The sequence below is a fragment of the Uloborus diversus genome, chromosome 1, assembly GCF_026930045.1.
Source record: "Uloborus diversus isolate 005 chromosome 1, Udiv.v.3.1, whole genome shotgun sequence".
NCBI classification, from domain to species: domain Eukaryota; kingdom Metazoa; phylum Arthropoda; class Arachnida; order Araneae; family Uloboridae; genus Uloborus; species Uloborus diversus.
The window spans coordinates 53,935,877-53,955,108 of record NC_072731.1 but is presented as its reverse complement, the minus strand read 5'-3'; positions in this window follow the sequence as shown (position 1 = coordinate 53,955,108).

Sequence of the window (19,232 nt, the reverse complement as noted above, 5' to 3'; positions counted from 1 at the left end):
GTTTTGTCACATAGCACCTTCATTACGTCGAAAGTTTTACAGCATTATCATACTTTTCAAAACTATTCGAGGTTTCGGAAAAATTCACGAAAGCAATTATATTTAAGTAAGGCAGATTCATTTGAAGCAATTACAAGATTATCTTGAATGAATTAATTCTTCAAGTTTAATTTTCCCTGCAAGTTTTAAAGTGCCTCCTTGTCATTTGATTTACCTGTTTTGGAAGATAATTTAATATTTCCTGAAGGCGTAATCGTATAATTACTTTCCTACCGTACTTTCTTGAAGCAGAAAAGAAGAAAAGAAAAATAGGAGCTGTAATTACGTCTCGCAAAACAAAATTGCAAAGAAAATTATTCCAAAATAAACGAGCTTTTTAGATATTTTTTTCTCCATCTTCAAAGCTCTCAAGGTCACAGTGCCAAGGTCAAATGTTATTTCCCTGCCGTAGAAGCCGATTGCCGCTTTCACTACTGAAATAATTCTTTATACGCATTTTTTTTTCTGTCTTAGGACTCCAATGTGAAGGGGCAGGTGGTAGTTCATGAGAATGACCAATCATTAGGGAACAATTTTCCTGTATCGGTTGCTAAATAGTTCATTTATGTGATGCGACACGTTATGGAATTCGATGCTGTAGTACACTGCAGGAATTAATGAAGGGCCTTACCGTGCTTGGAGATAATGAAATTTTATTTCTTATTAGAAGGAAGTTTATTTAATTTTGCCTCATAAAATGTGATGATTTACAGTACTGTCACGATACTTTTCGGCTTCAATCGATTTTCTGCTGTTTTGTGATAGTTGAGTTAATGTGGTAATTTTTTGTTCCGAGACCGAATAATATAAACAGAATAATGAATGTATATGACGAACTATCATTCAACGGCAAATATTTTTATGACTGCAATTTATGATCTTTTGCTAAGACACTTGTGCTTGTGACCTGAAGTTCCACTAGCGATGATATGAGCATAGCGATGGTGAACATTTATTGTTTTCTTCAAAATGAGACATAGCGTCACCTCAGAGCAAAAAAGGATAACTTTTTGTTATTCTGAGGCTTAAATATCTTACTGTTGCTTTGAAGCGACGATACAGCAATTAACGGGACATTTAATATATGTACGTAAAAGACACCACCAGCTCAGTCATTCCAACCGAGGACAGCAGTTTCGTGCTTATTAGCACTCATCAGCCCGGAATAGGAAATGACTGAGCTGCAGGTGGAAAACTTCTTTAGGGAGCCAAGATAGTCAAACGAACTGGTAGCTAATATAAAATTAGCACTGACCAGACGAGTGACCGAAACAATAGTTCGGTTCAACTCGAAGATTGAAGGCAAGGCGTGGTATTTTCAGTAAGTTACCGCTCTATAGCCAGGGCTAAGACAGAAATACATAAAATACACCGCCAGCTCAGTCATTCCTGTGACTGAGCTGGCGGTGTATTTTATGTATTTCAGCCATAGCCGTGGCTGTAGGACGGTAACTTACTGAAAAAAAAAAAAAAACATATGTGCTAAAATTTAAAGCAAAGTCGCATGCTTTTTTGTTTGTGCTTATTGCAAAAGAAAACCAGGGGCGTCCCGAACTTAAATTTTTGAAAGGGCGGAAATACTCCATTTGCCGAATAGAACTCCAAATTTGGCCGACTGACGATAATTTTGCCGAATGGAACTGTAAGTTTTGCCGAATGTTGATAACTTTACCGAATCGTCAGGTAAAATTTACGAAATAAAGAAATGTTTGGAAGGTCACAGTGACCTCCCGTGACCCTGGAGAGAACAGAAATGAACACTTTGAAAAGAAAAATTTATGTAGCATTATATTGTAAATTAGTTTGAAATTGCTTGAGTAGATTTGGCGTTGGTTTAAAAAAAACTCTTGGCAGGGTTTCATAAATTTACTTTTGCAATCATTGTACTTTAAGAACTGTCATTTACAACCGCATCGTTTTCGCTATTCCATATATTATTGGCAAAATGAATAATTTCGCATGATTTTGCGGGGAAAATGGAACAGGAAGACTGTAAACGGGATTGTCCCATTCACAAGGATACGTTTGGTCGCCTGATTCATGACGTAAATGGTTTTAGGAATGTAGTACAACCTATGTTATTTTTAAAACTGCAAATTGAATTACAAGAAAAACTAAGCTATCTCCGGTTGAACATATTTTTATGTATTAGTGGATCGCCGATTTTGCGTTTTCGTTCGGACTAGGGATGAAAGACATACCAAGCGGGAAAACGTAAAATCAGGGGCGAAGCTAAAAATCTATGCATATTGTTGAAAATTTGAACCTTACCCATGAACTAGTGGAACGATTTAATTTCCTTTATAGTACGTCTATATTACTCTGCCCGATGTTATCAATTTACTGATGTTTACAGTCGTTCAGCACACAGTAAAAAAATATAAAAAAAACTTACGGTTAAAGTTTTCTGTACATACTAAGCGAAGAATTTCGGGCATTGTGGAGTTCCGTGTTTGTTTAAATTTTGCTCAACATGTAATTGATCTTAAAGCTCAAACTTAAAGCTGATATAAAACTCAATTCGTTGTGACTAGTTAAATTAGACGCGAGTCACTTATTAAATTTTTTTCCGACTCAAAAAATGTTGAAAAAGAATGGGTAATATGAAATAGTCATCACTAAGAAGTAAAGAGAATGAACTACATTTGTCAACTTCGACTTCCTTTTTTATTGAAATTTCGCTTTTACTGGGATGATGTGCACTAACCATAGAAACACACGAATAGTGGGGGGAGGGGGGGGGAGATGTAAATAAGTAGCAATCGAAAGAGCATAATGAAACCCGATTTTCGACACGTTAATAAACCGTCCTCGTTTCTCCGTGATGGGAGTCGGATGACAATTTTAAAAAAAGTTGCCAAATTTAGCAAGAAATAGAAGGTTCTGGTGACAGTGAGCAAATCGATTGTCAATATCTCTGAATGTTAACTAAGCTGCAGTTTTAGAGTCCATTTCTAGCTAAATTTGGCGATTTTATAAAAATATGTTGCCAGCTTTAAGCCTTTATCTACGTAACGGGGGGACGAGAGCAAATGGTTTATGCATTAAAGCACTTGTTTCACTGTGCTCTTTTGACTCTTAACTTATTTATTTTATTTTATTATGACAGTTTCGTACATTTTCATTTCCTTAATTCTCAGTTTTTTGGTGCACGTGTTACATAGTTGAAGTAAAACCTTAGCAGATAGACACATAATTATCCCTTTTCATCCATTTCATCTTTCTGCAGAATGATGGGCTTTGTGCTACAGTAATAAAGATAGATCTTATGTTAATGCCCTGTTTCATTAGTGATGTATTTGTCCTTTTTTTCTGTTGCGTGATTTTTCCTTCAAGAGTTAATTGATTAAATTTGCCTCCGTTTGCGCAACGTCACGTTCATTTATTTTCTATTTAAATGATGTATTTCTTCCAAAATAAGTATCATGTGTTCGTTGTAAGGTTGAAAATCAATAGGTATTTTATTTTAAAAGTAATTTATTCAGACAGGGTAAAATAATAAGTAGTAAAAATGTATAGGTTACTGGAGGCAAAACTTAACTCCATTAGCATTTATCTTTTATTTTATTTATCTTCTGGCTGGGGAAAAAAGAAACAAAGAGATAATAGCGCAGTAACCCCAAAAGCTATCGAAAAATCGATTCTGCAAAGTGATAAATCGATTATTAAAAATTACTTTAAACCTCAATTCAGTGGGAACGCATTTTCGAACTCTTTCCAGTTCGATTATCTTTCATTCTCTACTCCAAGTTTCGATTTCAGATTTTTCCGAACAAATGGCCCAGTTCTTCTTTCTTTGTATAAAAGCCCTAACGAATTTTTTTAAAAGTTGAAAGAAAAAGAACAAAAATATAAGAGCAGAACAGCTCGTAAAATACTCGATTGCTTCACCTCTTTCTAATGGTAGTGCATGTACTTAATTGTGTATGCTTTCCTTAAATTTTCTTTTAATCAAACATGTTCTCTTTTAACAAGAACTTTCTAAAATTCTCTCACTTCAAGTAACGAAGCGAAAGATTTGCTTATAACCACAGCTGCACAACTTTTTTTTAACAGCAAAGACTTCTTTTAAAATGAAAGCGTAAAATAAAGGATTGAAAGCACTACTTAATTCTCGTTGGGGGATACGCTTTTTTTTCCACCACTGAAAATTAAATTTAAACCTTTTATCTCGAATAAACTAGTTGATCGCTTGCAATTCCTGCGAGAAAAATCGTTCTTTGTTCATTCGTGTTGCCACCCTGTTTGAGAGAATTTCATCCACTGCTTGCATGTTGTTTTTGTCGTGAAATTATTTTCCGAGTGCTATCTAAATTGAAAAAGTTTCGACACTTTGAGATAAACATATTTTACTGTGTGGGTATGCAAAAGTTTAAAACGGGAATTTGAAGTGCTTTCTTTAAACAAATTAGTAACTTTTATATTGAAAAGATTTTTAATGGTAATTATATGACAAATATTTTGACTTAGTTCAGTACGCACATGCAATTCATTATCTTATGCTTTGTTATACAAACTATTTCGGCATAAAGGAAGGCATGATTTCCAGTAGCTAAAGTCTGATTACCGGGATATAGCACTTGGCTAAGTCTTATTTCAAAATCGTCCATTTTTATTAAGGTGTGACATGCAGAGGAAAATTGGAGAACGGATTGGCGAAGGTTGCAATAAAGAACGCAAATCTTGTCCTTTTTATCGTTTCGCCTGCTCAATGCAGTTATAGTTGCAACTTAAACATTTCAATTATAAATAATCACATAACGAGTATATAGTAGGAGTATATTTCTTGTTTAATTTTAATTGATTATAAAAATTATAAGCATTAATCATCAAAACTACGTTCGTCATTTTTACAATAAAAATATAAATGAATAAATTTCAATCAGCAAACGATAAATTAAGAACTAAAATGGTTTCACTCAAGACATTTTCCTTAATCTCAATTGAAATAAACTATAGAGTAATAACAAAAATGGTCAGCGGTGTAAATTTCGATTGGTTTGTTTTATTGTTGCTTCTTTTTTTTACATCATATAGTCAATTTGTCATGTAACTAAAACGTTGAAAAAACTTGTACAGTAAAACCCCTCCTAACGGACACCCCTCAAAAGCGGACATCCTTCTTATGCGGACAATTTTTAATTCTCCAGTTCCAATGCAAATAACATTATTAAACCCCTGTTCTGCGGACACCTCTCTATTGCGGACAAAAAAATGTGTCCCGTTAGTGTCCGCATTAGAGGGATTTTACTGTATTTATATTTACAAGTTACGTAACTTTTTTTCAAGTAGTCGTAAGTAGTCAACTACTTTAGTCAAGTAGTCGTTTTTTTTTTCAGGTTTTCGTAACTTTTTTCCACAATGTAGCAATTTTTTTAAAAATAATATAACGTGACAAAAGTAGGACTATTTCCTATGCTATAAAACTAGTTGATGAAATACAGTCGTATCGCCAAAATGTCACTAAATTCATAAATCTGACAAGTGCCCTTTCTTCCTTCTCTGCCTATTTTAATCAATAGATTCCGAAATTATTGTAGGTACTTCATTTCCACAATCGGACTATAAAAAGAGACAATTTGCTTAAATACACGCATATTTACATAGATGTTCGATACTAGTAAGTTTTAAAGGATTTGCAATACATAACAAAGTTTTTTTAAGAAGTCAACTCTTTGCTTCTTATAACTCCCTCAATTTGGCATATTTCCAGTAAAATTGAATCTTATTCCAATCAAAAACTTTTGATTAAAAAAAATATAAATCAAAAGTTGAAATAGTCACTTACTGCTTTTATTACACTGATTTAATGAAAGAGAACATTTTTCTATTCGACCCTAACTCAGAAAAAACGAATTCGATAACTTATCATATTTTAGTAACCAAATAATAATCAACAAATCCTTAATAACATTATTGAGATTGCTTAAATGCTGTAAACCTAAGAACATGTCAAATAGTAGAGAGACATTCTGTTTGATACAATTTAAAATGGTCGAGTTCCTCAGTAAACGACAGTGGAACATAGTATACTCGTATAAAAAAAGCATTGAAGCTGAAAGGAGAAAAAAAAAAGGTCATCGATTATGTGTCACCTGGGAAACTAATTAATTACAAAGAAGACAACAGTGTTCCAGACAGAAAAATGAAAATTATGTAGAGGTAAACGATTACTAATATTAATGCGACTTAGCCCTATAAAGGTGAAAACGGCTGTCTGTGTTTTTGTGTTGTTAGCGGAATTCTTTTTTCAGCTGGAGAAAATGTCAACTCCTCAGATTTCTTTTTTTTTCTTTAACTTGTTTTCTGTCAGGTATTATCAGTATCGTTGCTTCCGATTGCTTCGATACATAAAACATGATATTTATGAGCAGTATTTTTCTGAAAGAATCGTTCGGTTTTTTTCTCTCTTTTTCTCTCGCTCAACTATATAACTACTGAAGTCACGGAAGGCCATTAGTATTATCCCAGCTTATAAATTTAAGACAATTGTACATCCTCTAGAAAAATTAGTAATATTTAAAGTGCAAAGGGGTCGTTTCCGTAATTTTAAAAGTTTTTTTTCCCTGGAAAGAACATGCTTAAAAACATAAGATTTGACCATTTTTTAAATAATCTGACAAAGATTACTGTTAAAAAAATATTTTTATCGGCACGCAGATTCAATTTTATTTTTTAAACTTCTGCGCGTGATATCACAAATGATGAACTGCAATTCACTGTTTCCTTTAGTTCAGAGCTCAATATTTAATTCACTTCTTTACTCATGTGTAGTGTCAACGTTATGGTTCATACAAGCGTAGAGCGCAATATTTAATTCTCTTCTGAATAATTATAACCTGGAAATACGGTAGACAGCAAGCGTAAACATTCAGCGAGCCAGTGGAATGCGCCGAAGAACATCATTTGTGACGTCATAAAGACCAAGCCTAATTTAAAAAATCGGATGTTTTAAAAAATTAATTAAACATAACTGCTGCGAAAAATTGAATAAAAGTTTGAAATCAAATAAATTTACTCTTGAACTGAACAACAATCGGGAGACACCGAGCTGTTTAGTAACGTTTATTGAGTTATACGTGCACTTATCGGTAATCTTTTTTAAAAATCAACATTTTTGGTTTTGTAAAAGTGTTGCAGCCGTATTTGCAATTATAATAACAAAAGAATGGCTGACTGATTGCGGAGCGTGAGAAACTTAAGAACTCTGTGCTTTACCATTCTAAACCAACCCCCCCACCCCCACCCCCTCAATAACAATAGTATTTTTTAGTTGGGTAAAATTACTTGCTTATAAAAACAAATATTCCACAAAGAAATAATTAATAGGGTTATTTCTTTCTTTACTGTACTTTAAGTGCTTTCAGTGACCAATACCTAAAAAGAGAAACTGTCAAAAAGTCTTCTATGAACTCCGACGCCATAAAAGGGTATGGTGACAGGTCAGGGTTAGTACAATAATTTTGTGGTAGGGAGTGGCAATGCAAGCAAGCGTCGTTTTAACCAGTTTGGTTTAATTTAGACTGAAACTTTCGTCTAAGACTAGAAGCAATGCTCCAGGTAATTAATGCAAGAGTACTAAGCTAAGTTTAAACAATCAAAGTGAATTCTAACTGCTCTGCCTTATGAATACATCATCTAACATCTGAAAACATATTTTTAATTTCTAATGCGATACTTATTGTATCTAAATATTATATGAAATCTGAAGATGTCATCCGAGAAAAGAAAATTATTTGTGTGACTTAGGAAACGACTGTTAACATCTGAGAGTTTGATATCCTGATATAACTATATCCTAATATAAAGAATTAAAATGTCAGTAATCCAACGTTATTAAGCACAAAACTTGCAAATGATTGCAGACACGTGTTTCGGTGTTACAAGGAACACCTTTTTCAATGCAAAGAAGTGTGAGCTTTTGGATGAAAAGTCATCCGAGAAAAGCAACACGGTGGAACAGGAGGTAGTATAAATATCAAAAAATAGAAATTAAACAAAACAAAAAAGATAAAATGACACATGGAGACAAAATTTATTATATAATTCCATCAGGAAAAAACCGTTAAGTAATAAATTATAAAAGAAAACCCATAAACAATGCAAAAAGTCCAAAAATGAAACCACTCTGAATAAATTAGCAATAAATTTACCAGCGGGAAAAACTATGTATGGAAGCAATGTATCAAATGGAGAAATGCAGAAAAAACAGAGTGAAGGATAAACATATTGGAATTAGTTAATCACAAAACGAAATAAGAAAGCAAAAAATGAAAAAATAAAAGTAAGAAATGTACGACGTTTACATAAAAATAATAGAAAATCTAAACCAATTTTAACAAAGGAGTCCACACAGAGGAAAAATAGGGAATTGCAGTAAGATCGTTAACTAAATTAGAACGGTTCCTCAGGATGTGAAAAGATTCCCAAAAATCAAGATCCAACGAATTGGGGCATTTTTGGATAATTTGATAAGTATAATTATAGATTAATATGCATTGATAATATAATTATAGATTAATATGCATTGATAATATAATTATAGATTAATATGCATTGATAATATAATTATAGATTAATATGCATTGATTTAATTGAAGCTTACTAATAGCACATAGTTCGCTGTCTCGAACTTTGCTAAGATTTTGCAACGATTGTTTCGCTCCCTAACTATATAACTTTAATAACAAATCATTTATTGACAACATGAAACACATAACCAGTGGACTGACACGTTTAGTAAAAAGTATTCTTCTCAGAATTACCATTCTAGATTAGTAACATTCCCATAGAAGAAATGGAACGCAGCACGGGTAAACAACTCTCCTTTTAAGTTTGAGTTAAGTTAAGAAACGTTACTGAAGTTTTCAACGTATTCATCTGGTTTGGAGGAAGTTATTTCAATCCAGATGTGTCGCATTGCAGTCCTGGTAACTTGTTGCTCGACCTTTGACGAACTCAACTAGGTTTGTGTTGAAAGATCAGAAACTTTTAGTTTGGCATTGCGCCAATCATCGCTATCGTACATAGAGTAGCGTATCGTACGTCGTTAATAGAGAGGCCCCGCTATACATAGAAATTGAAGCCGGAAGGTCATCATAAGTTCGGCAGTCTTTACTCCGATGTATATCATAATTCTGGCTTCAGTTTCATATCCTTTTCACCTTAGACGAACGTGGCCTCTCTCTCTCTCTCTCTCTCTCTCTCTCTATCTATCTATCTATCTATCTATCTATCTATCTATCTATCTATCTATCTATCTATCTATCTATCTATCTATCTATCTATCTATCTATCTATCTATCTATCTATCTATCTATCTATCTATCTATCTATCTATCTATCTATCTATCTATCTATCTATCTATCTATCTATCTATCTATCTACCTACCTACCTACCTATCTATCTATCTACCTACCTATACCTACCTACCTACCTATCTATCTATCTATCTATCTATCTATCTATATACCTACCTAGCTACCTATCTACCTACCTACATACCTACCTACCTACCTACCTATCTACCTACCTACATACCTACATACCTATCTATCTACCTACCTACCTATCTACCTATCTATCTATCTTAGTAGCGTCACTAACGGAAGGGGGTGGAAAAATATGCTTCAACTCTTAAAATATTCCAAAAAATCATCTTAAGACATATCGAATTTCATATACATCCAGGGCAACCCAGGCATCCAAACCAAACATATGCATCCAGGGAAAATTTTACATAAGATTCACTCATAATTTATGTAAAATATACTAGTATTTTAATGAAAATTTTCTTTGCACCACAGAAACAAAAATGTGTTCCTAAAAATTGCATAAAATTCATCTTTACATAAAACTGCAAAACCTCTTTTTTGGGGGAGGGAGTGACACCGCAAACCCTGGTTGACGCCCATACTAAGAACGTTACTAAGAACGTGGTCGTATATATATGAAGCCTAAATTACTGTTGAAATTAGTTTCTATGAATTTTGTTGAGGAAATAAATAGAAATAAGCACTTCAAAAAACAAAAACATTTGCTCATGTATTTAAAAAAAATCCTAAATAAACCATAAGCGAAACGTATTCAGTTCAATTTCTTATGTAAAGAATACATCGAATTTTTTTCCCATATCACTATACAAGTTAATCTTTTAGAACTTGTATGTTTTGCCCTTTTTTTCTCTCTCTCTTTACTTCAATCTAATTCTACAAGTCGACTGGGATGACAATTAGTTGAAACGACATTTTTTTTCCTTCTTTTCCTCTATCATTTGTAAACTTTATCTTGTTGCTGTAATGACGGAAAAAAAAAAGTTCTAGCGAAAAAGGAAAAGAAAAAAACTTTTGTTCTTTCTTGTTAAATGAAAAAGTTGGAAACCATTTCTCCAAAGTTCTCGGGAAGTACAAATCCCGATGGCTTTTGGAATCTTCCAGTTCTGCCATTTTTTTTACGTGAAGAATATTAGCAGTCACTTATGAAATGCCTTATATTTATTGGAACACATTGTTCCTAGGAAATGCAAAGTGGTTAGAAAAAGCCAGAATTTCTCTCATATTTGCTTTTTTTTTTTTAAAAAAAAGGGGGGAAAGTACCTTATAATGATTGCTCTTTTAAAAATGGTTGATGGCATGGTAAGCCTGATAATTGGTACTTCACGCAAAATAAGTGTTTTGCCTTTTGTTTCTGATGGATTTTGTAGAAATTTTTATCTTTCATTATTATTGAAGTCCTTTCTGAAGCTCTCATAAAAGTAATTTTGGCTCATATTCTAAGAGAATTAAAATAAATGGAATGTAAAATGCGGCTATTTATTTTCTGAAATACAGTATGGAAAAAATAATCATTTGGGCTTAAAAAATTAACCTAAGCTGAAATTCAAAAGTGATGATTAAGCTATGAGAAAATATATTTAGCTTTTTTGTATGCATTTTATAAAAATTAAAAAAAAAACTTGAGAATAGGTTAATTAAATTTATTTATTATATTTTTTAAGGTTGATAATTTTAACTGTCTGATAAAAGAGCTGAAATGAGGGTTATAACTGAGCATTACGATAACTGATCTTTTTATGCATGAATAAACCTGGTATTTACCAATTGTTGCCTATATTGTTCCTTTGTTTCTAATCTGGTTGCATACCGGCTTCTCACAGTTTGCAGACCTAGTGCATTCTCTGTCAAGAGATCTGTAACCATTCTTTCATGTGGAACCAATTTCGGAGAATGCCATTGTTACGACAAGTTTGGTTACGATGTGTTTTCCACCAGATGGAAGCACCTGGGCTCTCTCGGTGCAAAATTTCACTAAGAATTTGATTTTGCTTAAAATTTAAAAGCGAAACCAGCACTGAAGATTACTGACACACTGTGATGACACTGATTCTTGAACATCCCGAATAGTCATTCGGAATGGACGCTAAAGATCTTCTGCATCCTGAAAATCCACCAACAAGAGTCTGTTTAGAAGAGACTAACAACAGTCACCTTGTTCGCTTACGTACATTGTGCAATGTGGTTTTTACTGTTTTTTTTCCTCTAATGATTAACATTATTTGACATTGATACCAAAAATTAATAAATAAATAAATAGTAGATTACCTCTAAAAAGTTTTTGATGAGAGAGTGTATCGAAAAACAACTGCTTCAACCGAAAATTCCGACGAAACGTAATATAATACGCAAATGGCTGTTACTATGAGAACTGAATGGGTTACGAAGTCTCAATAAAAGGAACACGTTAATTATTCATGGAAATAACATCAGTTATAGGACAGCTAAAAAACAGTGCAATCAATCACAGCATGAGAAAAGTGAAAAAAAAAAACTTATTTTTAAATGTAAAATTCTCAAAACTTCAAGGAGGCCCAAAACATGATCTGGCAAAAATATGAATTATAAGAAATGCGGGGACCATTGTGGTCCCTTTGTCTATCACTCTTAAAACGAGAGTTTGAGAAATAAGATGTTGTCGGAGCTTCTGTGTTTCCCATTCGGATCAGGGCCGACCAGAGACAATGTAACTAGAAATCCGAACCGGAATAGGAGCCGTATAAATGTGATATGTTCTACGAGGAATGGGAGCCCGGTGACCAAACTCACAAGGAGTCCGCCTTGGCTCTCGGCGGCCCTAATTACGATTTGCTTCTGTTCGTTAAAATATCTCTTTTCGTGCAGACCGTTCTTCTTTTTTGGCAGTTAGGATACTTGACTTTCGTACTTTGTAATAGTAACTTTAACCCCCGACACACAAAGAAAGGGGGTTGTAAGTTTGACGTGTCTGTGTATCTGTGTGTCTGTCTGTGGCACTCTAACGACTAAACGGATGGACCAATTTTGAAAACAAAAATTTGTTCAAAAGGAGGGTTGATAGGTTGCATCTTTGGATGAAATTAATTAACGAAGATATTAGTTAAAAACCTATAAAAGGTTTTTTGCAATTTTTGTAGTGGAAACATAGTTAAAAAATTTTTAATGTATTACCAATAAAGAGAATTTTTTTCCAAGTATGATGGAATGTGTTTGGAACTTCCATGTTTCATAAAACTCGAATTATAACGTTTATTCACGCGTTTGATAACCGAATTCATTGTTGGCCAATGATTTAAAATTTTTATCTGTTGCCAGTTTCTATTTAATAGCAAATAAAATACTTGACATTGATTTCTAGTAACGTAAGGCTTTTAAAAGGATTTTCAATGTTCCCTCTTGATTCTACAGTTGCGACTCAATCGAGGGTTTTTAAAATTTTTAATTTTATCGTTGCTTGTTAGATTATTGGTTTTGTGATGTTATATCATAAATATGTTCATTGAAATCTTTAATGATTTATTTTAAGTTTTCCCCTTGATTAGCTATTAATTCTCAACTTTTTGATGAAATTGCTCTTGGAATTTTAAAATATCATGCAAACAACGTTCCTTTTCGCATTAAGCTACCCCCATGCATCCATGCATTATAACTGAGTGTATCTCCTGATAAGCCCTTTGTGTTACCACCAACGATCTCACAGTTTGAGAAAAAATTTATTCCTTTTTCCCAAAATGCTGATTTTGAGGATAGTACAGTACGTCTAGTTCCTGCTATATGTCCCAACAATAAATCTATACAAGAGCTTTTCTTTCTTTTTTTTTCTGATAAATATCCGATAACAAATAGATGCCCGGTAGAAAAATGGGAAACAAATCGTGAGCGGGGTGAGTGAAAGAAGAAAAACAAAGGAAAAAGCATTTGTTCCCCTTAAGATTAATAGCCAATGCAAGAGCTTGAACATAGTTTAGATAAAAACATATATTTCATAGTTAAAAAGATTAGATGTAAAATGTAGAAATGTTTTTTGTCCTGATACTGAATAATGATTGCCGTGGTAGTTATTTGAAAGAAGAAAATACTTTTTGCTTTGAACTCTGAGCACATTTAAAGCAAAATATACAGCATCGCCGTTGAGGAGATAAACATCACGACTTAAAAAAATTTGCATAGTTTTACAAAAAACCTTATTTTCTATCGTTCATTAATTTCATTGATGTAAGTTCAGTAAATTGCTGTATATTAAGCAGTTTTTTTTTTCTTTTTTTTTCAGAATAGTGTATTATAGTATTCATACACACATGCATCATTCATATACAGACATCAGTGTGCTCGTGTCATGTGCTACCGTAAAAGAACCAAATTTAGAGAATATCGACTTTACCCGGTGATTCACCGGAAATGTTCCGTGTTTTGCCAGTGTCTTTCAACTCAATTCAATTTATTCCAATAAAGAGATTTCTTAAACATGCATTTGACATAGAAGAAAGAAGAAGAAAAAAATAAATTACACATATTTTGCCCTATCCATTTGAAACTCCCTGATTGAGTAGATGGAAGTATAGGCTGTAACAACAGCCAATGTTTAGCATGTGAATATTGATATTCATTGGCTAGTTTCGACATTTACCAAATTTCAGGGTTTCGCAATAACATTATGCACGGTGCCACGAAAAAAAAAAAAAAAAAAACAGGCGTATTTAACGCATGTGGCTCATAAAAACGCAGTAAAGGGGCTGATTATGATGTTTTTTTATTCTTAAAAGCATTCTTGATATCACTAACTTAATCAATACAAGCTCATGACGTTTAATCCGGGATTTAATTCCTGCAGTTTTCACACTGAATCATTAAATCGTACGTTATACGTCCGTATGTACGACGCCGTTTAAATATACTGTAATATTATACCAAACTTTTTCCTAAACAATTAACGTTATTTTTGAAAATAAATTATTATGTTAATGTGCAAATTTTATGCAGGATACTTTCATTTTAAATAAGTTTCAGTTGTCTTTATCTTTTGAATAGGGAAACTAATAGAATAGACAGTAAATCTACGCTAGTATTCGTTGCAAGCAAAAAAAAAATGTAACAATCTAGTTCAAAAATAAAGCAATAAAGCATAATTTTTATTTAATGTATACTAATAATTATAAAGAGAGAGGGTGGATTTTTGTGTGTTTATATGTTCGAGGTAATCTCCGGAACCACTGCACCTATTTAAAAAATTCCTTCACTATATGAAAGGTTCTTTCTTACTGAGTGACATAGGCTATAATTCGAAAAAAATCCGATAAATAGTTCTTTTTTTATTCCAATTTAGGCCCAAATTTTCCAAATTCCAGAATATGGGAGTGAAAAATTACTTGCACATATTAATATTATATATCGTTAAAAAGGGTAGAATTTTCCGCGTTTTAACAATTTGTTTCAATGCTCTAACTTAACCACGGCAGAAGTAATTCGCGTTTTTAGCTCGAACATTTTTAGGCTTAGCTGAAATTTAGTCACTACTTTCTGTAATATATTAGCATATTTCGGCAACAGGACTTTTTATAATAGCGATTGGCAACAAGACTGCATTCCATGAATTGATACTTTGAATATGGTGTTGTAACAAAATTAGTAGGAGCGTTATTAAATGTTTAGTTTTTATAAGCGATGTTATATTATTGTGCATATAAAACACTTTCTTCATTAAATATATCAATAAAAAGTGAAGGAATTGTCCCACAGTTTTTTTTTTTTTTTTTTTTTTTCTGACACACTGAAAAGAGCGGCTTTTTTAACTCCAGATCTAACTCGACCTAAGGTCAAAAAAGTGAGCTTCTATCTTCAAAGGAAAAAAAGTTACAAGCGTTTTTAAACCAAGTTCAGAAAATGTCATTTTGATTCAAGTTGTCAACCATTTTATTTTCGCGTTTCCACGGCTACGCATTTTGAATCCATTGTTTTTTTTTCCTTATTTCGCATTTAATTTCTTAAACTTATTTTATTTCGTGTTTCCATGGTTACGCTTTTAAAATCCATCTTTCGCATTTTAATTTCTTAAGTATTTTAATATCTGTCGTTATTGTTTGGGAGGGTAATTTTGCATGGCGTTTTTTTTTTTTTTTTTTTTACTTTTATTTAAGCCTGATTGTTGAATATATGTCACTTGACACATTGTTTATTCTCAAGGCAGACCGGGCAAAGCCGGGCAAAGGAGCTCTTAATAAATAAAGATTTGAAAGCTACTGTTAATGTGATTTTATAAATTTTTGTTTGTTTGGCGAAACATTTATTATTGCCAAAGAAAAAACATCCACTTCACTCGTAAAAGTGCTGGGTTCGGGTAGCGTGGTCGCTTGGCACGTTAGGCGCTGAACTAATTTATGATATGATACTGAACTGTCTATGATTTTTTTTAAAGCAACCATTAATATAGTTCATTGTTTAGGCGATTTGTTTTGAAAGAAAACGAAATTTTGATTTGTTTTTATCCGAGTGAAATGTTCGACATTTTCTTCTTTTTTTCTAACGATGATTTTTGAATAACCTACAGGATTTTTTTTTTTTCCTTTGACGGATGGATTGTGATAGCGTGGTTGCTGGGCGAGCTTGGCGGTAAGCAATAGAGGTGCGGAATTATGTTTACATTTGAAAGCTATTATTTGATGTCTTTTATCTGGCGAAATATTTTAAATTGCAGTCAAAACAGCTTCACTCGCTAAATTTTAAAACAATTGTAAGTTTAATTTAATGATTTGACGAAAAGTTTTAAATGCCAAAAAAACTTGAATAGTTTTTTTTTTTTTTTGAAAAGGTGTGCACGCATTTTATACAAAGAAAAATTATCATTTCACATCAGAGGGAGAGAGGGCGTCATTTTTTTTTTTTTTTCTTTTGTTCAACGGACTTCCATTAAATTTTTATCACGGGCATCCTTGTGCGGGTAGTGCTAGTGTTACAGAAATGCATTCATGTTATTCAAGTATTAAAGTCAACCAGGTGAAAACTCTTAAATTTTCATCTGTTCTGAAATTTTGTTATTTTAAAAGTAAAGTATTAAAAAATTAATCGTAACGCAGTAAATGTGTAACTTTTCGTTTTCTATTCCATCGAATTTATTGCTCATACTGCTGCCAGATATTTGCACCAAAACCTTGTCTACTTACGATGTAACAATAAATAACACAAATAACTTTTAAACTTTACTCCAATGCATCGAAACATCAGAGTCATGGGCAAAACTGAAAAAATCCATTCGCTTAAGAAAGAACCCTAGAATAATTCCTCGTTGCTCTTCCTTAACCTCAATAACAACGCATAATACGTAGCAGCTCCATCTTTGATATGAAATAATGATACAAATTACGACATTTTGGGCTGCCATAACCTTTCCTCTTCTGAGCAGCAGCATCATTCCATCTGGAATTCTATAAATCCAAACATTAAAGCATCAACAGCCCACGTATCGTTGAGCTCCCGATTGAATGCTTGCTGGAAAAGATAGTTACAAAACTGGCCTGATGACCCACTCAGGGGGTTATTGATAGCCTAGGACATTTCCTCCGTCGTCCAGAATCGTCACCCAGAAACATTCTATCGATTTACGAACTCTAATGGAAGAAAATGGTTGGCGAGTTTTTATCGCCATTTTCATTCCTTGTAATTTGGTTAGCTTTGCTTTTAGTGAGGCAATATAATGAAATTTTTTGGAACTGGAGTGATATTTGGGCATTCTTTTGTGTAGAAATAACAGCGAATGTCGTCATAAATGCATAAAGCAGTTATAATAAATCATAACGACGTGCAGGAAAAGGTTAACTGTAAGGAGTAGCGCAATGATCTTTTGTAACACACTATTAATGCAAAGGTACATGTGTTAGTACAAAGAAGTATACTTTTTGCAAGACTAAATAAAATAAATTGCAAGCTCCTTTTCCTTTTTTTTTTTTTTTTTTTTTGAATAAGTTCTTAGTGAAGATTATCTTTAATCATTTCTATTGCCTATATTGCTCAGTTTTACACCAACTATGGCACATCACTACTTTTTTTTTCAAAAAAAGTTAATATTTTTGCAAGTACGAGTACTTGTCCACTGTTTTGTAGCTTCAAAAAGCAAGTTTGCATTAATTAGCTTACAAAAGAAGAAAAAGCGATGCGTTTTTGCATAAACAAATAACTAAATTAAAGAGTATATTTTCAATTGGCGTGATGTCTTCCCCCTCCCTGCTTGGGCCTGCTTCCTCCTTCTTTTGTTCTCGTTTAAAGTTGGGATCAATTTTCCTAACACTTTCCATAGTTTTACAGCTTCAGAGAGAAAAACAAAATCAACTGGCTCTAATAAGAGCTTCTTCACTCAACAATTTACATTTCATGACGGTTTTTCTATCCTCAAAATCTATCTCATTCCTTTCTGATCGCTTCTTCTCATCATTGACTACACTAGCATTCACCCAGATGCTAAGATCTATGCTTAGCTAATTTCAACCAAACTTCGCCAACAAGGATCCGTTTTGTGCTCGAGAAACGTGACTCTAGGAAATTGCCTTCTTCCATAGAAGGATAACAACATCCCAAGCAAAACGTTTCTTGGTGGAGGGGGAAGGGCCCACCCGCGTAGACTTTCATGCTTTATCTGAGAGCTTCGTTTTCAAACCCACCCGTATAGCATCGACCAGACCTTGGCGAATTGGTGTAAGCCATCGACGTTGCTTTATGGTCTGCGTTAGTTCTGGTGCCTCGTTAGTTGCACTGAGTTGAGAATTATCAACGCCGTTCCGAAAATAGATTCGTGTCTGTAAATAAGAAATTGTTCAAACAGCTTTTTTTTTTCATGTTGAAGTATGAGCGAAATTTTACCATGAGGAAAAGTATTAAAAGAGAAAGTATTTTTACAGTTCCGCTTCAAGTACGAAAACGTTTATTTTTCTTTTCTTTGTGACTTTATTGGAAAACTAATCCATATTGTCCAGCACAAAAACAAGCTTGAAGTTTTGGTTTGTTTATTTTGGAGCTATTGAATGAAAAAATTAAGTGTAAATTTTGATGTGATCATTCTTCAAAGTTTATTTTTAAATACAAACACCGAACGTTCCTCAAACACATTCAATGTTTCGCAGAATCAATGACGGATACAAGGGGAGTGTCATGGGGGACATGACCTCCCCCCCCCCTCTAAACCATCGATAACAGTATCCGCCCACATTGTCTTCAAACACCTTATGTATAAGATGCAAACGATTACAGTATCTTTTCAATTCATTATTTCTCAAAGTAAATATTTAAACTAATACTTCGTTAACACATACTTCGTTTCATTGCTTATGAAATTAATTTTCAGTATTCATTCCCAATTAGGTGCATTATCCCTGGTCGATTTAGCTCTTTTCATTGACCTCCCAAGCACTTTCAGAGATGTTTCGTACCCAAAACTGTAGGTTCGTTCATGGGGATAGGGGTCATCCTTCAGCATGACTCCCCGCCCCCCTAAAATAGTTTTCTGTATCCGAGTCTGAGCAGTATCAAAAAAATTTTCCCCGTTTTTGTTGAGTTCATTGAAGTTACGAACTTTTAGCTCCGATTAGAATAAAGACACCTTCTTTTTCCCATTAATACTTGCATTTGCTATAAAGATAAACAAATCACTAGGTCAAACTTTTGATAAAATAGGCGTATTATTGCTACGTCCAGTGTTTTCTTACCAACAATAATATGTTGCTGCAATTGGTATTTGTTCAATTGATAGTTTGAAATTTTATGTTTCTAATAGTCAAAGCAACTTTCTCAATAATAGCAGAATTTTACAAAGAATATTGTTTAAAAAGAAATTTTACGCATAAACTAATGTTTGTTTTATCATTTCATTCATTTATTTTGAAAATAACATACAGAA